Genomic DNA, 23,836 nt, shown 5'->3' with positions numbered 1-23,836 from the left:
AGCGAGAGACGCAGGGCGGGGATCCGGCCGCGCTGCGCATGCGCGGCCCGTCAGGGGCGATTGGGGGTCGGTGACGTACCGGAGGGCGGGGGTGAGGGGCCGCCCGCCGGCTGAGCCGGGACTGGCAACAGGCGCGGGGGAGCCAGCGGGCCGCGTTTCCTCCGACACCCGTCGCTTTACAGGCCGCTGTTTGCTTCCCGGTGTTACGCGTACGGAACGGCTTCTTTTCAGCTCTCTTTGCCTGTATTTTCCTTAGTTCGGCGTTTCTCTTACTCAAAACGATGCAGCGTGTCTCTTAACATCAAGATTCCTGCGTGCAATACAAAAATTCCATTACTTGAGGAAAACGTGCATTGTGGAATTTGAAATACCTTTCTTTTTCTTAGGAAAACTTGACCGTAGCCATTTTATTGGTGTTGAAAAAGCCGTAGCAATTTTGAAAGCGCTGAAGATAAAGTCACTGATGTCATATAGGAACCATCTGCTATTAATTGCCTTTTCTGTGTACTTGGAGAAAACTCCCTCTTTGTTCTTCATCTTCACAGGATATGAAGAGAGCATGGAAATAAACACAATTGTTACAGCTGTTGTTAGGAATATGTTTTAGGCTATATGAAAACCTTATCTACAGAGAGGAGTACGTATGGATAAATTCAATCACAGGTACTCTTTAAAAATGAATTAAAACCAACCCAAGACCGCAAACTTCACAACAGCTACCTCTAAAACAGCTGTGAGAATTTGTTCACTGAGTCGTGAGTTTGTGTGCAGATGCACGTAGGCACAGGGAAAGGTACTGTATAGCCATCCGTAGTAGGTTTGTACTGGTTTTCCCCCTCACTTATTTTTTCCACTCTGAGGCAAAATCAATTGCTGTTGAGAAAAGGGTGTCTCTCTAGAGTCTACATGTGTCACACCATTCTTGTGTAGACAGTGAGGATATGAATGGCACCACTTGCTTCAGAAGGCTACAGAGTCCAATCCTACCTGTTCTAGAACCACTAGAAGACTGTGAAGCTGTTCTTTCAGTTGTTGCTCTTTTATTACAAGCATGCTGTTTATGAAGTCGCGTGCTTCCCAAAACTGCAGTTGTGTTTTCACAGAGTTCAGGCTAACAAAGGTTATAAGCTTAAGCAATTCAGGATAAAAAAATGCAGGCAGTTTGGTAGAAGTAAAACAACAGGTGTAGCAGACTGGAAATCCTCTTACATTTCTGTTTTGGAAAAAAAGGGTACAGGAAGTCTCTGAAATTACAGAAAGCTAAATGAGAAGCACTACTATGAATTACATTAGAAAAATATTACTTTCTTAATTACAGCTAAGATGATTAAATTTCTAAATGGGTCTTTTTGCTCACAGATAAACTACAAGTGCTTAACAAAAATTAATTGCTTACTGTAGCTCTTATTTTGGACAATGTAAAATACTTTTATATAGTTGTAACGGAAAAATTGAGTTGAAAATTACTATGAGAAGCTCTCTATAGGATTGCATGACTCAAGCATTAAGACAAAAGAGATTCAGTTAATAATGTATTAATATGTTTTATTTTTTAAAACAAATATCAAGCTGTTGAAGTCACAGTCATTAAAGCCAAACTGGTATTCTATCACTTTTTGATTACTGCAGGACCAATGTCACATTTCTGTTATTACCGGATAATTTTCTCTTTTTCCCTGGAGAGGGCTACAGTCTAGGAAAAAAAAAATCTAAACAGCCTGATTTAAATTGCCTAACTTGTTTTGTTATTTTTAAGCTTTCTGATTAATAAAAATTAATCTGATCTGAAATAACTTCCTTTCTTCCACATTCTTTGGTGTGCACTGAAACAGGATATATAAACATCTTATTAAGTGAGCTGAACAACTTTCAAGTTTCAGTGAACTTGCAGTAACTATTCCTGTAGTCTCTGCTATAATGCCATTCCGTAATAACTTCCTACAGCAATAAGGGCCTCCCTAAAGATCTGTTTACTCCACCTGCAGTAACAGAACAATAGACAGATATTTCCTCTCTTTTGGCAAAAGTGTGTTAGTTTTGATAGAATGCTACACTATGCCAAGACTCTCTATTGTTCTATACACATACAGCAAGTAATGTTAGGAAGCACGATTTTAGTGATAAAAAGGCAGAATTTGTAAACTTTCACATAGAAAATTGGTAAGAGTTGTATAAATTAAGAACTTTTGGAAGCTATATGAACGATTGTATAGGTTTATTAAATGACAACTTAAGTATTTTCCTGAGTAGTCTTTTTCCTTTATTACATGGGTAGAAAAATATATTCAAAACCAAACTAGCCAGATGTCCAGCTATTAAAAATTTATTCTAAAGCAAACTGATTCAGGTCATGTGACAGCAGGAAGGGTGCCATGGAACAGAGTTCAGCTGCTCTCCAGTGCTTCAGCCAGCACAACTGTTACTGTATTCCCAAGCCAGCAGCACAAGAGGATGTCAGAGGCAGGAATAATCTCTAGAAAAGGGAAATGCTTACCGTAGAAGGAAGTAATTCACTTCCTTCTGAATGCTCCTGCTTGCCCCTTAGGCTCAGTACGAGCCCTCTATAGGCAGGGCTAAAGCGAGTGGGTTTGTCATGTATATCTGATTATGTCTCAGTGTTTTGCTATTAAACAGCACCCAGCCTACTCCCCATTGATGTACTTGAAATGAGTATAATACTGAAATGTAAAATGAGAGAAAGGAATGAACAAAACAAAATTAAGTAGCTCTTTTTCAGATAACAAAGGAAGCATTTAACATATATTTTGCCCAAATACGGCAGTTACTAAAATTAGTGAAGTTAGTAATTTGTCAGTCATCTAAAGTTGTTAGAAAAATTGAACGAAGACCTTAATTTAGAGTTTTAGTAAAATTGAAGTGATGCATAAGCATTATTTTGACCTCTGCACCTAAAAAATTGGTGGTACAGTGGCCTACATGAAATGATCTGACGGTTTTAGTCAGCTTCACAGGAGATAAAATTCCACATGACAGAAGGCTACAATAACACAGACGCAACTGATTGGCACAGCAGAAAAAACAGTGCTGAGTCACCACGAAAATGCTGTTTTCTGCAAGCCATGTTCTGAGACACACTGAAGAGGCAACGTGGAACACAACTTCACATTGCCACTGCTGTACCTGAGCCATTATTAAATATCTACAGAACCATCACAATTATCCATATCACAGGTATTCATTTTATATTACTAAAAGCTATAGGAAAGTACATCAGCTGTTTTCTTTGGTAGCAGGCCTAACACCACTATTAAGATATGCTTGCATAGTTCTATAGAAGGTTTTAATTAATAGAAAAAGAGGATTAAAGAAATACAAATTTAATTGTAGAGAAAAAAGCAAATGACAAGTAGCAATCAACGTATTACCTCAAGAAATCATAATATAAAAGACTACAGGACTGAAAAGTAAAACTAAAACTATACTCACATTTAAATAATCTACTCATAAAACATCTATCTAAGGAGAAAATAGTATTTTCTTACTTTTAGTTTCAGACTTGGCATTCTGGTAATAGGGATCACTTCAGATAAATGAATATGCAATTAATGGCTCTACAAAAATAATGCTCAGTAATGGCCAAATTAAATGTTAGAAATTATTAGGAAAAATAACAAAATGTAAAGCGTTACTATGCCACTATAAATCCATACTACATCTGACACCATTCAGACTTGAATACTGGCTGTGATTCTTTTTTTCCCCACTTTCAAACAATGTGGCAGTACTGAAGGCACTGGGAAGAGTGAAAAGAATTATTCAAATAATGGAACAGCTTCATATGAAAAAAATGACAGCAAAGAGTAGAAGTTTTCAGTCTAAATAACAGAAAAACAAGGGAAGGTGAGGAATGCTTGTCAAATCACAACTGGGACGGAGATGCTTCTCTCTGTCCTCCAGCATGAGTATTGGGTGTCATTAAAGGCAGCAGGTTCAAGTATCACAAGGTGATACTTCCTGAGACGTGTCATACCTGTGCTGTGAAAACCTTTGCACCTAAACACATCGTGGTCTTTTGGTCATGTATTGAGAGAGAACTGGACAAATTCACAGACAAACCCACTTTTCAAGGCAATTTACAATACTGCTGACACAATGTTTGAACTAAGTGCAGCAGTGAAAAAATAGCTAAGCTAAAACGTGCATACACAGTCTCAAGAGAAATTAATGATACTGTTTTGTTCTATGTTATGTTTCCAGTGTAGTTATAAACAGCATCTGACACCTGAGCAATGGCAGGCATAGGTCTGCAGAGATTAATACACAGCAACTAACAGGCAAGGCCATTATACTTCCTTCTGCTGATTCGCTAGAGGAAACAACATTCCACCAAGTCCTCTTTTAGGATACCACTCACCATCAATCTATGTTAACCACTGTGTTGTTGTGTCCTATACTCCTGTAGGTAGCTGTATGGGGTTTTATTGCTAAAAGATTGGCTCTACTGGGGTAACTGGTAACACTCCCAGGGACTGCATGTTTTGTGCTATCTAGGCAGAGCAGATTGCAAAAGAAGAAAGAAAAGTCTATTGTGCCAGAGTAAGAGACAGACTGAAATGAAGGCAACGTCTCCAAGGGGAAGGACAGGTCCCAGGGAGATCACGGAGCTACTCCGGTCAGATGGGCAAGTGGTTACTCACAAATAGCAGTGCTGTTACTGTTCAGCAAATAGGGATGGGCATATTACTGTATCATGCAAATACTCTAATTTCTTTGGCCTGTATTTTGTGATTTACACAGTATAGCTTCCTGCACTAAGAAGTGTTTATGTATAAGAATAAAAGTGTTATCAATTAATCTCAATCTTTATAAAATTAAAAAAAAAATCCATTGCTTAATATCTAGCAATTGCTGGGAGTTTGACTGTTACTACTAGGGGAAAGAAGCAGTCAATATTAGCCTCAGGAGACTTGAAGGTACCATTTGTGCTAAAGAAGAAGGATTAAGTAAAGCTCACCAGCCAAGCAAAAGTCAGACTGCTCCTAGAATAGGTGGCATAACAAGAACATACGGTAACAAAAACTGAGCTGCATTAGGCAAGTATCTCTCAAAGGTTTTATAACAATGCTATTTTTTTTTAATTAAATGTGAGACACTGTAAGAAGCTAAGGACAGCAAAATCTTGAGAAAGAATTTAATTTGTACAGTTAGCTCCTTTTTTTTTTTGCATTGTATACTGAATGTCCATTTGATGATGAATCATCTAGGCCAACATGAGAGGGGGTGGATACTTTATTCTAAAACAGAGTACAAGACTCTCTTAAAAATTATAATCAGGAGAATGAACTACAGAAGAGAGACATTAAAACAGTGGTGTTCTTCCTTCCCCTAATAAAAGAAAAAAATCCCCTAAAATACAAAAAAATTGTGTTCTTGTCCACTGCGGTCTACAAATACTGGAGGGCAGAAATGACCATCACGTTTGTTTCAGAAGACTCTTCAATTTGATATGCTGTATTTAGATGGAGTACATTTACAGCTAATTTAGTCTCAAGTCACCATGGTTGATAATCACTTCACACTAAGTGCCTCTTATACTTCTCAAGTCATTGATTTGTGACTTTTAATCACATGAACCTTGATCTTAATCGCTAAAATAAAACTGGGTTTAAATTGTGGCCCAAACACCCGTATTCCAGACTCACATACATACAAACATTTCAGCTTCATGTACACAAGTTGTTTTCATCCAAATAAGATTACTTTATATTAAACTGGATACTGTCATAATACATTCAGGATGGAACATTTTCAAAAAGCTTTTTTGAGACCTGTCTTACTCTCTTGACAATGTGAACAGTCCACATTTGGATTTAATGCACATAATAAATTTACTTCATTAATAGATATTTTATAAGGCAAAAAGACTACTTACCTGTAAGGATTTGTGCATCGGTCATATTTGATGACATTTTCATCAACTGAGGGCAAAAATTTGACAGCTGCTATAAATGTATATACTTGTCTTTAGAATAAAGATTGTCTCAGAAGGGCTCACAAAGAAAAAAAAAAGTCTATCATTTGGTATTTAGTACTGTAAATAGAAAAAAATAACCAAATTCCTTTCCTAATCTTTTGCAAGTTCTCAGTAGAGGTGCAGACATTTCTTTCTCTGTAACAGCCTTGCATTCATGTTGCCAAAGGCATTTTTTAACATTTTTTAAACTACTGACCAATTTAAAATACTGAAATATTTTGTAATGAAAAATGTTAATTACACAAATTTTAAAAGTCTAGTCCTAATTTTTAAAAACCCATTGCTTTTGTGAACTAACATCATTTGTCCTTTTCAGGACAGGCCCTCAGGGCAACTAACCTGGTTTGATCATCAAAACTGGCTGGGAAAGACCAGGCAATGCTGAAAGCAGGCTAAAATAATCCCTGTGGAAAGAGAACTGCAGAAAAGAGTCTGACTCTTTCTGCCCAGTCCTTGAACAAACAAGGGGCACAAGGTTCAACACAGTAGAACTGCTGTAGCATATCCTGGTCATGGAAATAGCTTTTATTTGTAAGATCTTGTTTGAATAAAACAATAATATATTTAGAGAGAAATTCACATGGATAGTATTGCTAGTTATTTCTTGGACCTGAAATTTATTTCTTCATTCTGAGTAAGGAAGAGTTTCTGTATAATATACATTGATAGTACAAGAAAAATATGTTTTGAGCTGCAAATTGCTTGCTAGCCTAGAAGCTATGATTTAAACAGTGTACATAGTATTGTCTGAGTCATCAAAAGCTAACTGAAGAACTGTTTTCGTAATCTATAGGAGTATTATGAAATACATTGTTAGAGTTTTATGAAAATCTGTTACGCTTTTTATTTCAATGAAGAAGAATGGGAGTTATTATTTTAAGGTTCTGAGGATAAAAGATCTATTTCAGTGTGCATATAGCTGCATAAACTCTTTCAAATACATTAATTGCTATTGTTGCTTCATATTGTTGGAATTATTTTTGACTGAGTATAACTGAATCAAAACCAAAGCATCATCAAACATTCAGCAGTGGATATATAACATTTTGAGACAGACATCTATGAATGATGCACAAGTTCATGAATGAATACTATATCAGTTATATTAGTGATTTTTTTTTTTTTCAAAATTTCTACCTATGAAATAATTAAGTATAATTGTAAGCACAGATTGGAAGTAGTAGATAGAGTGATACAGAAATAAAGACTTTGTAATCCATGAGACCACTAACGGATCCCATTTCCTTATGATAGACATTATTGTCCTACTAAATTAATGACTAGACAAAGTATTACCTTCTTAGTTATGTATTTATATTCCATAAATATTTTACAATGAGTACTTATATGTAGATCACACAATAAAATGTTCACAATGTTTTTCCCACGCCTATTATTGTCAAAACTTTCTGCTTGAAAAATGGAAATACATTCACATACAGAAATAAATTTGCCAGAGACTATTAAACTAAGTACTTTAAAGAAAAAAAAAAAAAAAAAAAAGAGAGAGGGAGAGAGAAGACCCTAGGAATGACTTACTATTCCTGGCAAGACATTAAGGATTTCTGTGACTCTTCTCTTTACAGGCATTTTCAAGTTCTATGGGAGTGTTAAACTTGTTGTAATAGTCAGTTACTATTTAGACAACAATTCTGGTATTTGTGAACCACACTTTTCAAAAAGTGACTCAGCCTGTTCTTAGCATGGATTCAATTTTTTTTTATTAGAAAAGACTACAATACAGAATTAATATGCAGGAAAAAAAATCCATGTTCAAATAAGCTTTAGTCTTAAAAAGTCTTGCTGTCATTAGCCAGTTCTTTTTACTGTCTGCCAAGCTCCTAATTTTGCTTTGGATTTTAACAGCTTTGCTGTCATGCATATCCCTGTTTTCATAGTACAAATTTTATTTGGCACTGCCATTTTTATTGCATGTATTCCTAAACTAACAACAATGCAAGCAGAAATCTAAGCCTGTCCTGACAAATGTAAGAGCTTCTGGCAGTGTCACATCCATTGTCTGCAATTGTTCTGACAGATCACTGAGCTCAGACAGTGCATCATACATGCTTAAATTACGAACAAATTCCATTGATGTAAGGATAATTCTAAATCCAGAGTATTTGGTGCAACCCTTGGCTTCTAAGCCTGGTCCATGGAAGGATTCAGTGATGGGCCTGAAGGGCTCTAAATTAATTCCAAACTGCCTCGATACAACCCTGTCTTGAAACGAGCTAGTGAGTATCTAAAAATCTCCGCAGTAGCTATTAGCATATCACTATGCAGTCAACACATCTGCACATATATTTCTGACTTTAAGAAGTATATATCAAATAGATTTGTGACTACAGATGTCTCATTCACAACAGGTTCTGTGGCACCAAAGTATTTTTAAGCTGTGTTTATCACATCATTATATGAACAGGAATAATAATTCTTCAAAGAAAAGGTATTACCAAATGGAAGATTTCAGACTTGAAATAGGGGGAAAAAAAGAGCATGAAATCAGAAGACTATATTTGCATTTATATAGACCCTTTCAACTGTGTTATAACAATTAATAAAAACAGGAAGGTATTTTTCCAGGTTGGAAATTGAATATGTACCTTAGGATTTTTAAAAGTGATGAATGATAGAGGCTATCACTTTTTGTTATGCAACTTGAAATGCATTAAGGCAATACAATTACCAGAAAATCCTGGATACTTCCTTGTTTCATAGTGAGCAACAAATATGAATGGATTTGTATTTCTCTTTATTATTGTGCAGAATCACATAGGTGAAAGTTACAAAATACGCTACTCTCAAACAGAATGCTCCTTTTATGAAATTTTGTATTCTCACTACTAACTTCACAATACTCAGCACATATTATTTAAGTTAGTTTCAGACAATAATATCTTCTTACCACTAAAGCAAAACATTAAGTTAACTTGTTTAGGAACCTAACCAAGAACCACTTATACACTGTAATTTGAAGTATGCCCTAATATACTGCTTCCTTATCAATAATTACCAAGCTTCACCGAGGTATATGGCTTGCCCTTTCATAATGTAGCTTTCTACTGAAGTGGTATCAGCATCTATTTCTAATGCAAACCAGACTCATTAAACATTTCTTTAAAATATACTCAACCTGAGTTTTAAAATCCAGTTTCTGAGTTACAATCTTTAAGTCATTATCAAGTTTTTTTTTTCAGTGACTTCAGTACAGCCACAGCTTTACGTAGATCTTGAACACGTAGTAGGAACTGTCAAATTTAAATCAAATTTAAAAAGTATATAAAATATAGTTGGCTGATACTGGTTATCAGCCTGCAGCAACATATTTGTGAATAGTCTTCTGGGTTTTGGCTCAAATCTGATTAGCCACAAAGAAGAAAATAAATTTAAAAATATCACAGGAATTGACAGAATAACTTCATTATGCAAATAGGTATTTTTACAAAAGGTTTTAATAATACAGCATTGTGCGACTGTAGCATACAAGTAAAATGACAGCATTGCTTCATTGCTTACTTCTCCTTTAAAAGACTTTTGAGCATTGGTATAAAACTGACAAGCTTTCTCTGGTTTCTAGCCAGGGATGAACTCATTATATAGTCACCTATACAAAGTGAAGTAAATGTGAATTTCATAGAATGTTTCTCAGCTCAGGAAATGCCATTTCTTAAGTTGCTCTGCTGTGGGTATACATATCACGATTTTAAGGTCTTGTCTTTAAATAGTTGATAACAGTTTTAATATATATCTAGCTTTGCCTGTGTTCTTCTTCCATACTTTCTCTTTCCAAGATTAGCATAAGTTATGAAGGACCTGTGATGAACATTCACAAGGACTTGGAAGCTCAAGTACTTTTTCTGACAAATCAGAAAGTGTTCAGAAACAGAGGAAACAACTACGATATTCAGATCCTACTTGAAAACTAGTACATAAAGGAGAAAAAAATATTAACAAACTCTTCAAGATAAAATTACTATAGTATCAACAAAAACAAAGAAGCTACCAGCCTGGAAGTGCAGTGCTGAAACAGCTGTCAAATAGATTAAGCTGATAGAGGAACCCAGTGTCGTCCAGGAAATAGAGCAGAATTCCAGAGAATAAGGCAAAGGAAAGGAAAACTGGCTTTTCTGTGTATCACATGGAAAATTAAGTCTACTTGGGCAAATAAATTTGCCTTTTGTTTGTTTTTCTATTAATTGGGACATTTCTCTGAAGGGAAAAAAAATTCTCTGAGCAATTAAAAAAATACTTCAATAACGAAGTTGAACAGAGAAGTTCAACTGAAAAGTTGAAATGATGTCAGGTCTGCCTTATGTTCATCCTTAGCTATCAGAGTCATCATCCTATTTTATCTTTCAAAAAAACTCTGAAGATTAAAAAACACATGCGTGGTTGACATGAATGCATCTCTCTCCTTTAACAGTTCATTACAAAAGGGTCTGGAAGAGACGCTGTAGTAAAAAGGACGGCATTTCCTATTTACATCCATGGGAAGAATAGGTCTTGGTTAACTACATTCATGTAGAAAAGTCTCCAGAACTTTGTCATGGACTTCCTGCTTGTGATATGGATGCTTGAAATGACCTAATCTGTTTTCCAGCTCATTCAAGAACCCAGACAGATTGCTAGCAGAAACATCTGATACCTGATATACTTCTGGGGAGGACAGCATATCTCCTTCCAATCTCAAGTCACCTAAGGACAACTTCTAGCAAAGAAAGCAAGCATCTGTTACAAAGACCTGGAAGAATGGGTAATTAGAAGAACATTCTAATAACAATGTTGCTTAGACTCAGACACAAAAAGTCTATACTTCAAAAACAGGGGAAAACTTCACTAAACAACCAGTAGAAGAGTAAGCAACTTCTTAACACTTCTGCTTGCTTCTGGTACAGTGTTCCAACTCACACCCCTTTGTGATCCATAATGGTCCTCTGGAATGGATGCTAAATAATCTCTTTATTTATAATTGCTTTATTCTCCCTGGAAACACAAAAGCCAACAAAATTGCCTAAGAAATAAAGAGGAAGTGAAAGCACAGACTGCTGTCCCTGCTGTGTCATGAGGCTTGCAGGATTGTTCTAGATGACATATGACCCTCAATAATTGGAGTGTCAAACTTCTGGCAAATATCTTTGGGTAGTAATCTGATAAAGGTCACCAGATGGTCAAAGATCTTGTGGATATAGTTTGAGAAGCACATAAGGTAGTTCCAAATGTAGAACTGAAGTAAGGCTGAAGAGTCCAGTCTTTTATGGAGCACTAGTAACTCAGTTCTTAGAAAAGTACTTGGAAAGTACTTATGAAGCACTAAGGGGAGGTGAAGATCTAGAATACAGGGAGATCTTTTCCTTAAGAACACTCTAATATGGCAATAGCCTGTATTAGGGCTCTCTGGAAAACAGACAGTGTGATGCTGCAGGGCTGACAAGCTTCTCCAATTGCCACAATGGTCATGGAGGTGACCCACTACTAAGGTCTTGATCAGAAATCAGAGGCTCCCAGTTATGGGGTTTTGTCTTTGGAGTACAGCTCTTTCCCATCCTGACTGAAACAGGGTGTTCAAAAGCAATTCTCTACTTTGTTGATGGGATAATAAGCTATTGTGATGCTACTTGGTTCTGAATAACCCACAAACCTAATTAACAAATACTCCTGAAGCTAGTGCTAATAATCTCAGTGGGCAAAAAGACAAAGTTGCCCAAGGGTATGGGCTATCAAAGCAATAGGAATGATTATCTGAGATTAAGAAACTATTGCCACGATCAATGCACCTCTCAAAACCCCAAAGCAGAACCTAAAGAAAGTAGAATAAAAATACCACCAGCAGCTAAAACTCTCTTAGCTCTAAAAACCTGCAAAAGTTTCAAAAGTGGGAGTCAGCTTTCCACACACCACAGGTAGTGTATGAAATGAGGAATCATTTTGATTCAGTAGACATTTAAGAGCAATTGAGTAGAAAGAGGATTGTGCTTATTGTCACATTGACATTATGCAGGTGGTTGATATTTGTACATGGTCCTGCTGCTATCAACAAGATTACCTGACCTGTAGTGCTAGGTACAGATACGCTTTCAGTGTGAAGGTAAACATAGATCAGCTGATAAAGAGAATATTGAATCCTTGCCTAATTCAAAGTATGTTTAGCTTACTATTAATCATCAAGGAAGCTTTTTAAGAAAGGTAGCCCTTAGTCTTAAAGCCTGCCTATATGGAAAAAAAAGGAAAAAAGAGGGGAAAAAAGGAGGGAAAAGGTGGGGAAGAAGGAAAAACAGATGACAGATTTCTTATCAGAAGAAATGGCTTTTGACTCCTGGAACATATTGTTTGCATTCCATGTCTAAAAAATTTACATTGGCATTTGTGAAGTATGTTCAGTGATTAAGTAATTAACAATACATGGAAAGTACCTGATTCTATTGGTTAAGGTTGATGTAAGTTAAATTTTTGCAAGTCATTTTGTCATTTAACACTAACTTTACAAGTAACTGGGAAAGCACAGCCTGACTTTCAGAAACATTTTATAAAACATCATGTTCATTTATAAAAATAGCTTATAAATGTGTCAGATTAACACAAAGAGAAAATAAATGTACATGTGCATGCTGCTCTGGCAACTGGAATATTGTAACTTTACATACAGTAAAATAAACTATTATATACTAATTTCATTTATGTCCCAAGTCAATATATTCCTATATCTTCTATAAAAACAAAGGCTTTTAGCTAGACCTCTCAGAAGCATGATCCTTTTTATAGATCATTATTGCCTAAAGCCTCAGTGTAAAAATATATATACTAAAGCAGCATTTTTGCCTGTCCTCTCTAAGGCTATTTTATTTTGCTGGCTAGTGTACAGAATTGAGCTTCTCAACTAAAAATATGAAAATGTCTTAGTTATTTTAATTCACCTCTGCCAGATTAATACATTTTACATGTTTTTCTATTCAGAAGTATGTTAATTGCACCATTAGATTTGCTACAGACCTATTTGTGTAGGAGACCTGGCTGAGGAGGTAACTGAATAGGATACATCCCAGGATTTCAATTAACACCGTAACAGCCCCATGTAAATTTTTCCAATTCCTAAACTACAAATTATATAAATTGAGTCTAGAAAATTGTTATCTTTTTTCCCTAATATATCAGAATGCATTGAAATTTTAACTAAACATTTCCTTAAATCTGGACTGCTGTTTTCCTTCTCCCCCCCACCCCTTTCAGAACTTGCATGAAAAATGCATCAATTGTGGGAAGGGAACATATTAATAAATAAAAGCAAAACTAAATTTATGTGTAAAGGATAGATTCCTCACTTTCAGCATTAAAGAAAGCAAACATGCTAAGTATGTACTATTTTAATGAATAGTGCTATTTAAGTAACTTCACAGTAAGTAATCAAGGCCAAAACTGAAGAATATAAAATCTTGTTTAAATCCAACCTTCAATAATAGTATCTGACATCTGATGTTCTCTTTTTAATATAAAAGTGTCTCAGAATTAAGAGCAGCAATTTGAATACATGATGTAAGCAACTTCAGTTAAACTATGTCACTCAGCATCTTTGGTATTTGACTAAACCCCTGGTACATAGCTTTTTTGTAATTTTTATATATCAGATCATGAAAGCAGTGTGTAATGTTTTAAATTGCAAAGGTTACATGCATCTAGGAGACCTACATTTTGGAAACTACTACATTGCAATAAGCCTTCCAATAATTAAGTACTAAAAACCAAAGTGGCTAAGAATCACAAACTTTCAAACTACTATCAAGCACACATTGGTACTAAGCAGTAATTATTCTGAATTTTAGAGTCTTTTAATTAGCAGCAATCGCAGAGAAAGAGATTAAAAATCAGCAAATTTTACAAATCAACAATACAGGTACATGTTCACTTCATTTACTGTTTGTTCACTATACTTTTTTCTCTAGCAATATATTGCCATAATACTTACATTTAATAAACATTCTAATTCTAGTAAAGAAGACATTGAATATAGCGATACAAGTAATCAAGTAAGCACAGCACTGCAGTTTGTTGTAGATCAGTGTTAGTGAATACTGTATCAGTGAAATTCATTATGTGATACCTATTCCTTTAGAAAAAAATTACTGGAATGCTGAGTAAATGAAAACCTCTGTAACTCAGTTCATGGTCAATGTTATACTAACAGTTATGAAATAAGATGCATGTGTTTCATGTAACTTGCAATTTATATAACATTTTCCCAAATGTAACTAAAATTCCATCAAGGTTGAACTAGACATATTTTCAGGTCTCAGAAAAACCCTCAAGATTTTTTTCTATACATACATAATTTAAACAATCACAACAGGTATCATTATAGAATGGTATAAATGATATTGCAAGTACATGCTAAATAAGAAATCAGTTACTGAGGTAAACTTAAACGTAGTTCTTCACTGATACTGTGTTTGACTTTGTTATATTAAGCATCAGTCATTGCTAATAGTTATTACTAATTGAGTGTAAGTGCGAAGATGTCATAACATAAACTTCTGGGTTTCATTCATCAGCTGTGGGAAAACTTACTGCTGTGTTCAGTTCACTCTCTTTCAAGGTAATTTCCTCTCATGTTGCTGTTAATTCAAGCACAAAAACTCCAAAGCAACGGAAGAACCCTTCTAAATGTGTTACTTTTGTTATTTTGAGTCAATTATTATTTTGTCATTACAAGAAAGATCCAACAGGTGCACATGGCTGATTGCTTCTACATCATTACTTTGTACCCCAGTATGCTGGTTACATTTTAGGTATAAATAAGCACATAATTTAATCCACTGAAGTTAATCCACTTGCATTATCTAGACTCAGAGTTTGTAAACTTTCCATAGCATACCCTCATTTTTTGCTTCCGTAGTCAATTCAGACATGTTAACATTAAAGGCTTTTTATGATGGTCTATTTGCTCCTTGGGTAAACCCTACAGAGATTAGCAGTATTTTCTAAAAGATTCTATTTATTCTTACTCATAAAGAATATCACCTGATAAAAGCGCTAGTTTTAAGAACAAAAATAGCTGAGTTAAATGATCAAGTTAAATGCTCTGTTACTTGATCTTGTGAAACTGCTGTCTGCTTTACCTACATTTGTTTGCCTTTCACAACTAAATACAATCCTTCAATGTTTGTAAATAATCATGATGTATCATTATACTATACAGAGGAGACAAAAGCAGCAAACCCATCAGAGTTACAAACACATTTCAAGTCTTTAGTTAGGGCGCAGTTTCTGATGTGGTAAGTTCAGGCTCTGTTGTCTTAAGCACGCTTTCAACGAACTGTGAACAGTGAAAGGGAGCAGGAGCTCCAGCTAAGATGCTAAGAGCAGGCTGATGAATTACTGCAATTGTATGCAGTATTGTTTATGAATGCTAAAAGTCCTAGCGCATTGCATGAGGAAGAAAAGTAAATTTTAGATAAATAAGTAGACTTAAGTAGGAAAGATTTCTGTGACAAGTTGTTTGAAACTGAAACACTTTCACTGTGTGTCATGACTTCTGGACAACATAGAAGACTCAGGTTATGTATGATGAACAACTTGGTCTTAACAATTAATAAAAATAAAAGTAACCTAAGAAATGCTGGTGCCATGCTTTATCATTTTAAAACCAGATGATTTCTGTCTCCTACCACAATTTATTCGTGTCTGCTTTTTTACTCGGATGAATTCCTTCTGTGGTTAGAACAACAAAATACTTCCACATTAATGAGCTAATTAGCTTAACTGAATAATTTTCTTATTTTTTTTTAATCTGCTGCTGAATCTCCCAAAGAAATAGTTACTAAATCACAGTTACAGGATTCTGTTACATTTCTTCTTCTTTTGGGGGATGTATAGGGGGTATTTACATTTACATGTTTTGTTCTGGACATTTACTTACATAGACTGTCTTATTAGACATCATTAGTTTGAATGCTAAAAACAAATGAATCGCCAAACATTTTACAAGTCAAGATAATGTTATATAATACTTTATGGTAATCTGTAAATACTTAACATTCCAGATTTTTTTTTTATTCAAGAAGTAAGATATTGTACATACTTCCACATATTTGCTGTCAAAGCAGTATTATTAAGGCATCTACAGCCTGGTACTTCAAGTTAAAAGTTTCAGTTTTATTTATGAACAAAACAAGTAGTGAATATTATAATACTATTTCCTCCTAGATCCAAGGTTTTACAGTACTTACCATAAGAAAGCATTAAGCATGATGAACTTCTGAATATATTAAGGCCTATAAGGGTTTCATACACATAACTGAATGAAATAACACAGCCAAACAAAATAGTTGAGATTATACTCAAGCATTTGCAGAAATGCAGGCTAGACCCTGAAGAGGTATAATACAGCAGAATTTCTTTACTGGGTTGTTTTATGCCTGCTGACAATATAATGTAATTTTAGCAATTTAACAGAATTTAAATGAATGTTAATTAACAAGGATGATTTAGGGGCAATAAAATGGGTATCTGAAAGATGTGGAAATGAGAGAAGCTGACTGAATGATTCAGCTCACTTTTCCCCCCGCCTCTCCCTCCTAATAAATGACCTGAGTTGAACTGATTTTGATGTTTTTCAGAATATATTTATGTATCTGGTGCTCATGTGTTAAGTCAGACTTCTTTGAAAAACCAAACCAGCTCCCTAGTTGGATTTAATTTTTAGCACTATTAATAGTCAGAATCCACAAAATGCTTCTATTAGAATTCAAGACAGAAATTTCAACTAGCAAGTTAAGGATTGAATTGCCACAGAAATATTAGTATAGTTTAATGTTATTTCACTGAAGGGTTAGACTTTATAATAAAACTTGATTCAGCATAAATGTTTTATAGAGAAGAAAACATTTTATATATGAAGAAAGTAACCTATTTTCTTTTTTATTATTAATCTTCAGTTTTGCTTATACCACAGTATGAGAAATTATACTTAAATAATCAGCTTTGAAAAAGTGAAATCTGGCCAAGAAAGTCACATTTGAGAAATTCCTGCATTTTTATTGTCAAAAACGTAAACTATCTGGCTATTCTTCAAATAAGCTCATGTAAATAAATTAGTACCATATATAATTACAGAGCTAATATCTTAAAGACAAAATTTTGACAGCTGTTTGTTGAACTTGATAGCCCATTATCTTTATTTTTATTAAGAAATAAGCATCCAAATTCATGGTACCTTGGGGAAAAAAATCAGCCAAAGACATCCTCATTTATTTAAATGAGTAATTTCTGAACACGTTCTCAAATATTTTTTTTAAATTGATACATTATATATTGAATAAAAATGATGTTTTAAAAAGTTATGCAATCCCATTAAAAATTTCCATAAAGCTAATATGAAGTGTTAGACTATTAATGTTATTTGAAAGAATATGCAGATTATACATAGCCTGACTATTGAAATCACATCAGCATCAATAGATTCTGCTTGTAAAACAATAAATATAATTGTCTGTTGACAATTTCACCTTTAAACTGAGAACTAGAGTATAATCAAAATACATTTCAGCTGTAAAGGTGCACATCATTGCATGCTTATCTGGAGATGCACAAGCTGGGCCGTTTCAGAAGAGTCCAAGTTCATTCAGATGAGGAGGCTGATTGCTTAGATTTTAAAAATATAGTAGTAGAAGCATCTGGATACAGTACCAGAAGTCAGCATGCTGCTGCTTCTCTTCATAAAAAGAAAAATATGGGCACAAGAAAAAATCTGAGAGATTTCTGTCCTTTTAGTTTCTAAACAGTTAGTGTTAATTAGGTTGATAGAATATTTCTGCTACTCACTAATTGTTCCTCAAAGTTTGCCACTGCTGAGCTACAGCTTGGATCATCGCACCAGTATTTTCGTTCACCAGAAATGGGAAATTTCATCTAACAATGGCATCATAGCAGGTCCACCTTACTGGTGCTATCACCCACACTTTTTAAACTGACTAGGACTATATCCACTAGAGACATCTTATCATACAAGGAACAACTTTTTTCCATTCCTCCTTTCCAGTTTTCTTTGCTATATGCCTGGTGTTGACAAATTAAACTAAAAGATGTAATTTGTAGTAACTTGGTCTTTGCCACCATATGAAGAAGACCAAAATGTTGTGACTTACCTTTAAAACTGACTGCTTTGCTTAACGTGGAATGCAACTGGATCTCTTTTTCCCACCCTTAAGCATGACAAATACATTAACACCACCTTATTGCAAGTATACTGACATCATGCATAGCGAATACACTTGCAGAAGAAGCCTCTTTTACCTGTATTTCTAAAATTCCCTTAGTAACTACATCTCAGGATCCTTCAGTTGCTTGTTTCCATTATGTCTGGTTGCCTATGAACCACTGCAGATCTGTCTAGGCCTTCAGTGCTAAAGACATATGAACATCTTAGTAGTTGATATCATAGCCTGCTTGTAAAGGATAGCACATTACACACAGATGAATATGAGATCATCCAAGCAGCTCTAGTTGCTAGCTGCAGCACATGTTTCTACAGCTTACCAAACAGAGCAGCCACAGTGTTTGATGCAATACAAACTTAGAAAGATAATACACAATGCTGGTGTTTCTCCAAACATTGATTCAAGTTTGGTTAAATTGTTTGATTTCCCTAAGTGAACCACATTTGTATGGGTTTTCTGGAGGTGTAATATTGTTTGTTGTTTCATTTTAGTTTTTGTTTTGTTTTGTTTTTTCCCTAAGTGATTATGGCTGTAATAATGCCATTTATTTATTTATTCAAACATACAATGTAAAACTGATAACAGAATTGAGATACACACAAAGAGTTACTTCCTGCATAACCTCAACTGTCTTTATATTAATTTACAAATTAAATTCTCAACCTGTAATATTCAAAGAAAAAAATAATGAAAAACATGGTATTCAGACATCAACTTCCTTAAGGATATGAATGAAAGAAAAGCAGCAAATGCAGTAGCTTACGAACTCAGAGCTCCAGCACAAGATATGTCGTCTATTCTCACTTTTTTTTTTTTTTTTAACATACACGCTACACTACACTAGTAGTCAGGTAGAATACTGTTCCCTAAACAAGGCATCAATTTACCCATTCTTCAATTACATACAAAAATTTCTGTGCAAATGATCCCAGATCATGACTAGAAAGGCAATCTATGTATACCATCTAGCTGGTTTAAATTTCTTTTGTTTCCAATTTCAAAGGATGCTTTGTTTAAAGAACTTGATTACACCCAAGTCCTTTATTAAAAATGAATCTCAAATACAACAGATGCATTTTGGCCAATATAAAGTTCAGTCCTCGAAAAAGCTATCAGTCACATCCAAGACATTTTTGTCACAGAAATACACAAAAAGGACAACCTAGAAAGCACTGATGTGTCTCATCACTTCCTGAAATATTACCTTGTGAAAGTTTCCATGTTATGCACCATATTGTTAATCTCTTTCCCCATGTAAAAAGGGCAAGGATTATAGCCAAGACACCATTACATACAGTAATAATTACATATAATTATTAGTACTTTGATGAATACAGTATGAACGTCTTGAAGAGAAACTAGAGGACTTCCTAGAATTTGATTAATATTTCTGTGCTGATAGAAAAGAAAGCACAAAGTGGTTTTTTGAAGTGAAGAGCTGGGCAACTGTGTCCAAAGTTATTAAATGATGCAATAGTTGCGCATGTGGTGAGAAACTGATTTGAATCACAGGACTGAAGTAGGAAGGAATAATCTAATGTTTGTATTTGATGTGTTTGAAGAACAGGAGACAACAAAGGTACTTAGAGGTAAAAACCACAGCAATTTTGAACAGCGCTGATCCCTGCATGTACCAAAATTACAGGCCAGTGCATTGCCAAAAAAAAAAGGGCAGTGCAAACAGAAGGGAGTTACTAAAATTTAGGAATATTCAAGTGGATGTGGTAAGATTTAGATATGTTCTGGATGTGTGGGTCAAAGGAGAGAAACAGGCCAAAGAAGATGCCAAGATTAGAAATGCAGGCTGGGTGGAGAATGGATCAAGACCAGCCCTGAGGAGAAGGACTTGGGACTGATCGTGGATGAGAAGCTCAACATGAGCTGGCAATGCGCCCTTGCAGCCCAGAAGGCCAACCACATCCTGGGCTGCATCAAGAGGAGCGTGGCCAGCAGGTCAAGGGAGGTGATTCTCCTCCTCTACTCTGCTCTGGTGAGACCCCACCTGGAGTACTGTGTCCCCCAACATAAGAAGGACATGGACCAGTTGGAGAAGGTCCAGAGGAGGTCCACAAAGATGATCAGAGGGCTGGAGCACCTTTCCTATGAGGACAGGGTGAGAGAGTTGGGGCTGTTCAGCCTGGAGAAGAGAGGGCTCCAGGGAGACCTTATAGTGGTCTTCCAGTACCTCAAGGGGGCCTACAGGAAAGACAGGGAGAGACTCTTCAGCAGGGCTTGTTGTGACACGACTAGGGGTAATGGTTTCAAAATAGAGGGAGGTAGATTTAGATTAGATATTAGGAAAAATTTTTTTACAATGAGGGTGGTGGAACACTGGAACAGGTTGCCCAGAGGATGGGTGGATTCCAGGGTGAATGCCACATCCCTGGAAACATTCAAGGCCAGGCTGGATGGGGCTCCAAGCAACCTGATCTGTTTGGAGATGTTCCTGCTCCTTGCAGGGGGGTTGGACTAGATGACCTTTGAAGGTCTCTTCCAACCCATGATTCTATGATTACAGCCTTGAGTGAAGAGAGTCATGGTTATACTCTCTGCTCTTTCTAATTATTCTGGTTTGGAATGGAGAATAGACAATGAAAACAATAACTTAGTATTCTGAAATATTATAGCCTAATTTTCATTTAGAAACTTACCAAATAGCAACTGAAGACATTTGGTTGCACATTGAGGCAATACTATCAATAACCACAGTTACATAGGAGCAGGTATTCTATCATATGGGACATTAAGAATCAGCTAAAATCACTAAACTACCACATTTCTTTTATTAGTGAAATCGGAAGATGACAAAAAAAATTACATTACCCTGAAATTATTTTATTCATTCCAATTTAAATGAAACACATTATATTTTTCTGTATTTGTTTAAGGAATAGTAAATGAGAAGGTATTTCTTTATTCTAAAAATTATTCTATCACAAGGAGAAATTTAGCTACTGCTTTTCTGATTTATGATACGCAAAAGAACCTGCTCTCAAACCAATTGGATTGTAAACTCCTCAGGACAGGGGCCTGAAATGAAGAGTGTTGTTAGGCAACAGAGAAGCTACTAAAGAATAACTATATTCCCATTACACTTTGGAATGAATCCTGAATGCATTTCTTCAGGGTATTTTTGCACAGACATACCACTGAAATAAAAGCCAATTCATTCACAATAAATTACCTGAAAACAAATAAATAGTAAGGTGGTGAAGTATACTGTCAGTAATGTTACTGAGGGCAGTAAAAATAGAGCTGGCTGAGGGAATGTGCATACAGCCTCACAATCCTGAGTGCACAGGCAGATGAAATTTAATGTAGATAACTATAATGTAAACATGGAAAAAAAAATCATATCCTTACATATAGAACTATCTAGTGGATGTAGATGTGAACACTCGGAAAACAGATCCTGGGATCTATATAGTTAATGCTATGAAAACAATGTTCAACGTTTGTTCAAATATTCAACAGAACAATATTCAACAATGCTCAGTTTGTTTGCTTTCTCACTTCTCTAACAAAGCAAAACAAATAAATGACAGGAATTATAAGGAAAGAACTGGGTAATTACATGAAAATAATTATGTTGACTGCTCTTGTATCTTCAATACTGTGTGTCACTCCTAGTGTCCTCATCTCCAAAAGCACATAGTAGCGCTCAAAAAAAACAGGAAAAAAAAAAGAAGAAGAGAGATTAATAGTAACGTGTTAAGAAATACAATAGACTCAAACTCTCCAGCTTGGAAACTACACGACTGAGGAAAGATGTAAAATGAATTGAAGAGAGAAGGTGACTAGAGAGCAACTGTTCATTGTTTCTACCAAAACAGGAAGAATATCAACTAAGATAGATAGGAAACATTCAAAAAACAAAACCACATTTCACACAATGCATAGTCAAGTTGCATTGAGCAAAGACCTCTTCCTGTAGTACACTGCAAATGCCAAAAGCCTACATAGACTTAAAAAAAAATGATTGGACAAATTTGTTGAATAAAAATCTACTCAGAACTGTTAAAAATAAGACACTACTTCTGATTCATAAAGTGCTAAAGCCACAGATGGTGGCATTCAGGATATTAAGGGATCATATGATGTCCTATCCCTGTACTCTTCCGTAGGCACTATCTAGTGTCCACTCTTAAAGACATACATACTCAAATACGATGTTCTAATGAAGACTACACTATCTAATTATTTCTGCAATGCATTTATTTAAATTCAAGGGAATAAAAAATAAAGGACATACGTAAAAGCAAGATACATCTCACCTTTGAAAACATTTACACATACATTTGACAGTGGTCCAATTCCTATCATTAACATACGAATAGAAGTAAATGTAAGAATATAATTCCCAAAAGAACTTCATATTTTCTCTTTCAAAAACTTTTAGACAAAGATTTTGTACCTTGATATTGGTACTAAGTGTACCAAGTCAAGATAGAATTTCTTTTTCTTTTCTGGGAAAGAGTGTAGGAGTATTTCAAACAGAGGAAGGCGTATAATAGTATTAAAGTTCCATCCATTTGATCTGCCTTTTGAAAAACAATCATTACTTATTTCCATCTTCTTATGTACATAAGTTACCTTGTTGGTCACTGCATGTTGTATTTTCTGTCAGTAATCATGCTGGATGATTTCTGCATATTGCCTACTTTTAGGCCCGTGTCCTGCAGCAGCACTTCCTGCTACACCACAGCTTCCCCAAAGCAGCCGCCACTTGAGTGCTATTCAAAAATAGCAAATCCTTTTCAGTAAATAAGCAAAAAGTGCAATCACCGACTTAGGTAAATCTAAACCAATTTAAGCAAAGCAACACAATATTATGTGGAAACATGGCTCAAAGGGCATTTATTTTAAGCAAGGAGGTAAAGACGTACAGTTATAATTTCAAAAGTGCTAAGCAGTTACTCTTCCAGAAACATCAGGATGAATAAGCAAAGCCATTACTCAACATCCCATTAGCTGCCTATTTTCACTTACACTAGTCTAAACACTTTTAAAAGTCTGGTCCAAAACGATTATTTTGATCCATTCCAAAGGGATCAGCTGTGCAAATAATCAAATCTGGTCGAGCAATGCAGTCTAATCTGTAACTTAGTTAACCAAGACTGAAAAAAAAAAAAAAAAGTGTAGTAAATTGCCGTAATCTATACTTACTTTTCAGGTCCTAAAAAAAAAAAAAAAAAAAGAGAGAGAGAGGAACGGTCCTTAACGGGAAAATAGTTCGGTACTCTTTGTGAGCTTTAAAGCCCGTACTAGCAACTTTTCCGTGGTATCTCAAAACAAAGAGACAAGGAAAAAAAGAAAGTTAAACCAGCTCAGCCTTTCTGTCCCTAAACCCCTCCAGCCGATGTCCCTTCCCTTCCCGCAGCTCCGGCGCGCTGGCGAGGGCGGTGCGCGGCCGCCCGGGCTGGCAGGGGCCCGGCCCACTCCCCGCACGCTCCCCCGCGGGGACGGCTGCCTGTCACGCGGGACCTATGTCCGTGTTTTCTAAAAGACCTGTTTGATACACATAGAAAGCGCGGTTCCCCGGGGCCCAGGCGCCGCGGGACTCCAAGCTCCGGGAGCCCGCCGCTCCCCTCAGGCCAGGCAGCCGCCGGGCACGGGGCGGTGGCTCGCGCCG

At 35.7% G+C, this 23,836-nt stretch overlaps 1 long non-coding RNA gene across 1 annotated transcript; it reads left to right on the top strand.

The window, feature by feature from the left end:
- The first annotated feature begins 3,007 nt into the window (after window positions 1-3,007).
- Window positions 3,008-12,669, top strand: LOC147600593 (uncharacterized). The gene is made up of 2 exons (XR_015258782.1): window positions 3,008-3,192; window positions 10,599-12,669. It is a non-coding gene; the product is annotated as an uncharacterized LOC147600593 (long non-coding RNA).
- Window positions 12,670-23,836: the final 11,167 nt, after the last annotated feature.

The sequence above is a fragment of the Chlamydotis macqueenii genome, chromosome 5, assembly GCF_036417535.1.
Source record: "Chlamydotis macqueenii isolate bChlMac1 chromosome 5, bChlMac1.mat, whole genome shotgun sequence".
Lineage (NCBI taxonomy): Eukaryota > Metazoa > Chordata > Aves > Otidiformes > Otididae > Chlamydotis > Chlamydotis macqueenii.
This window is presented reverse-complemented; position numbering and strand designations above follow the sequence as displayed.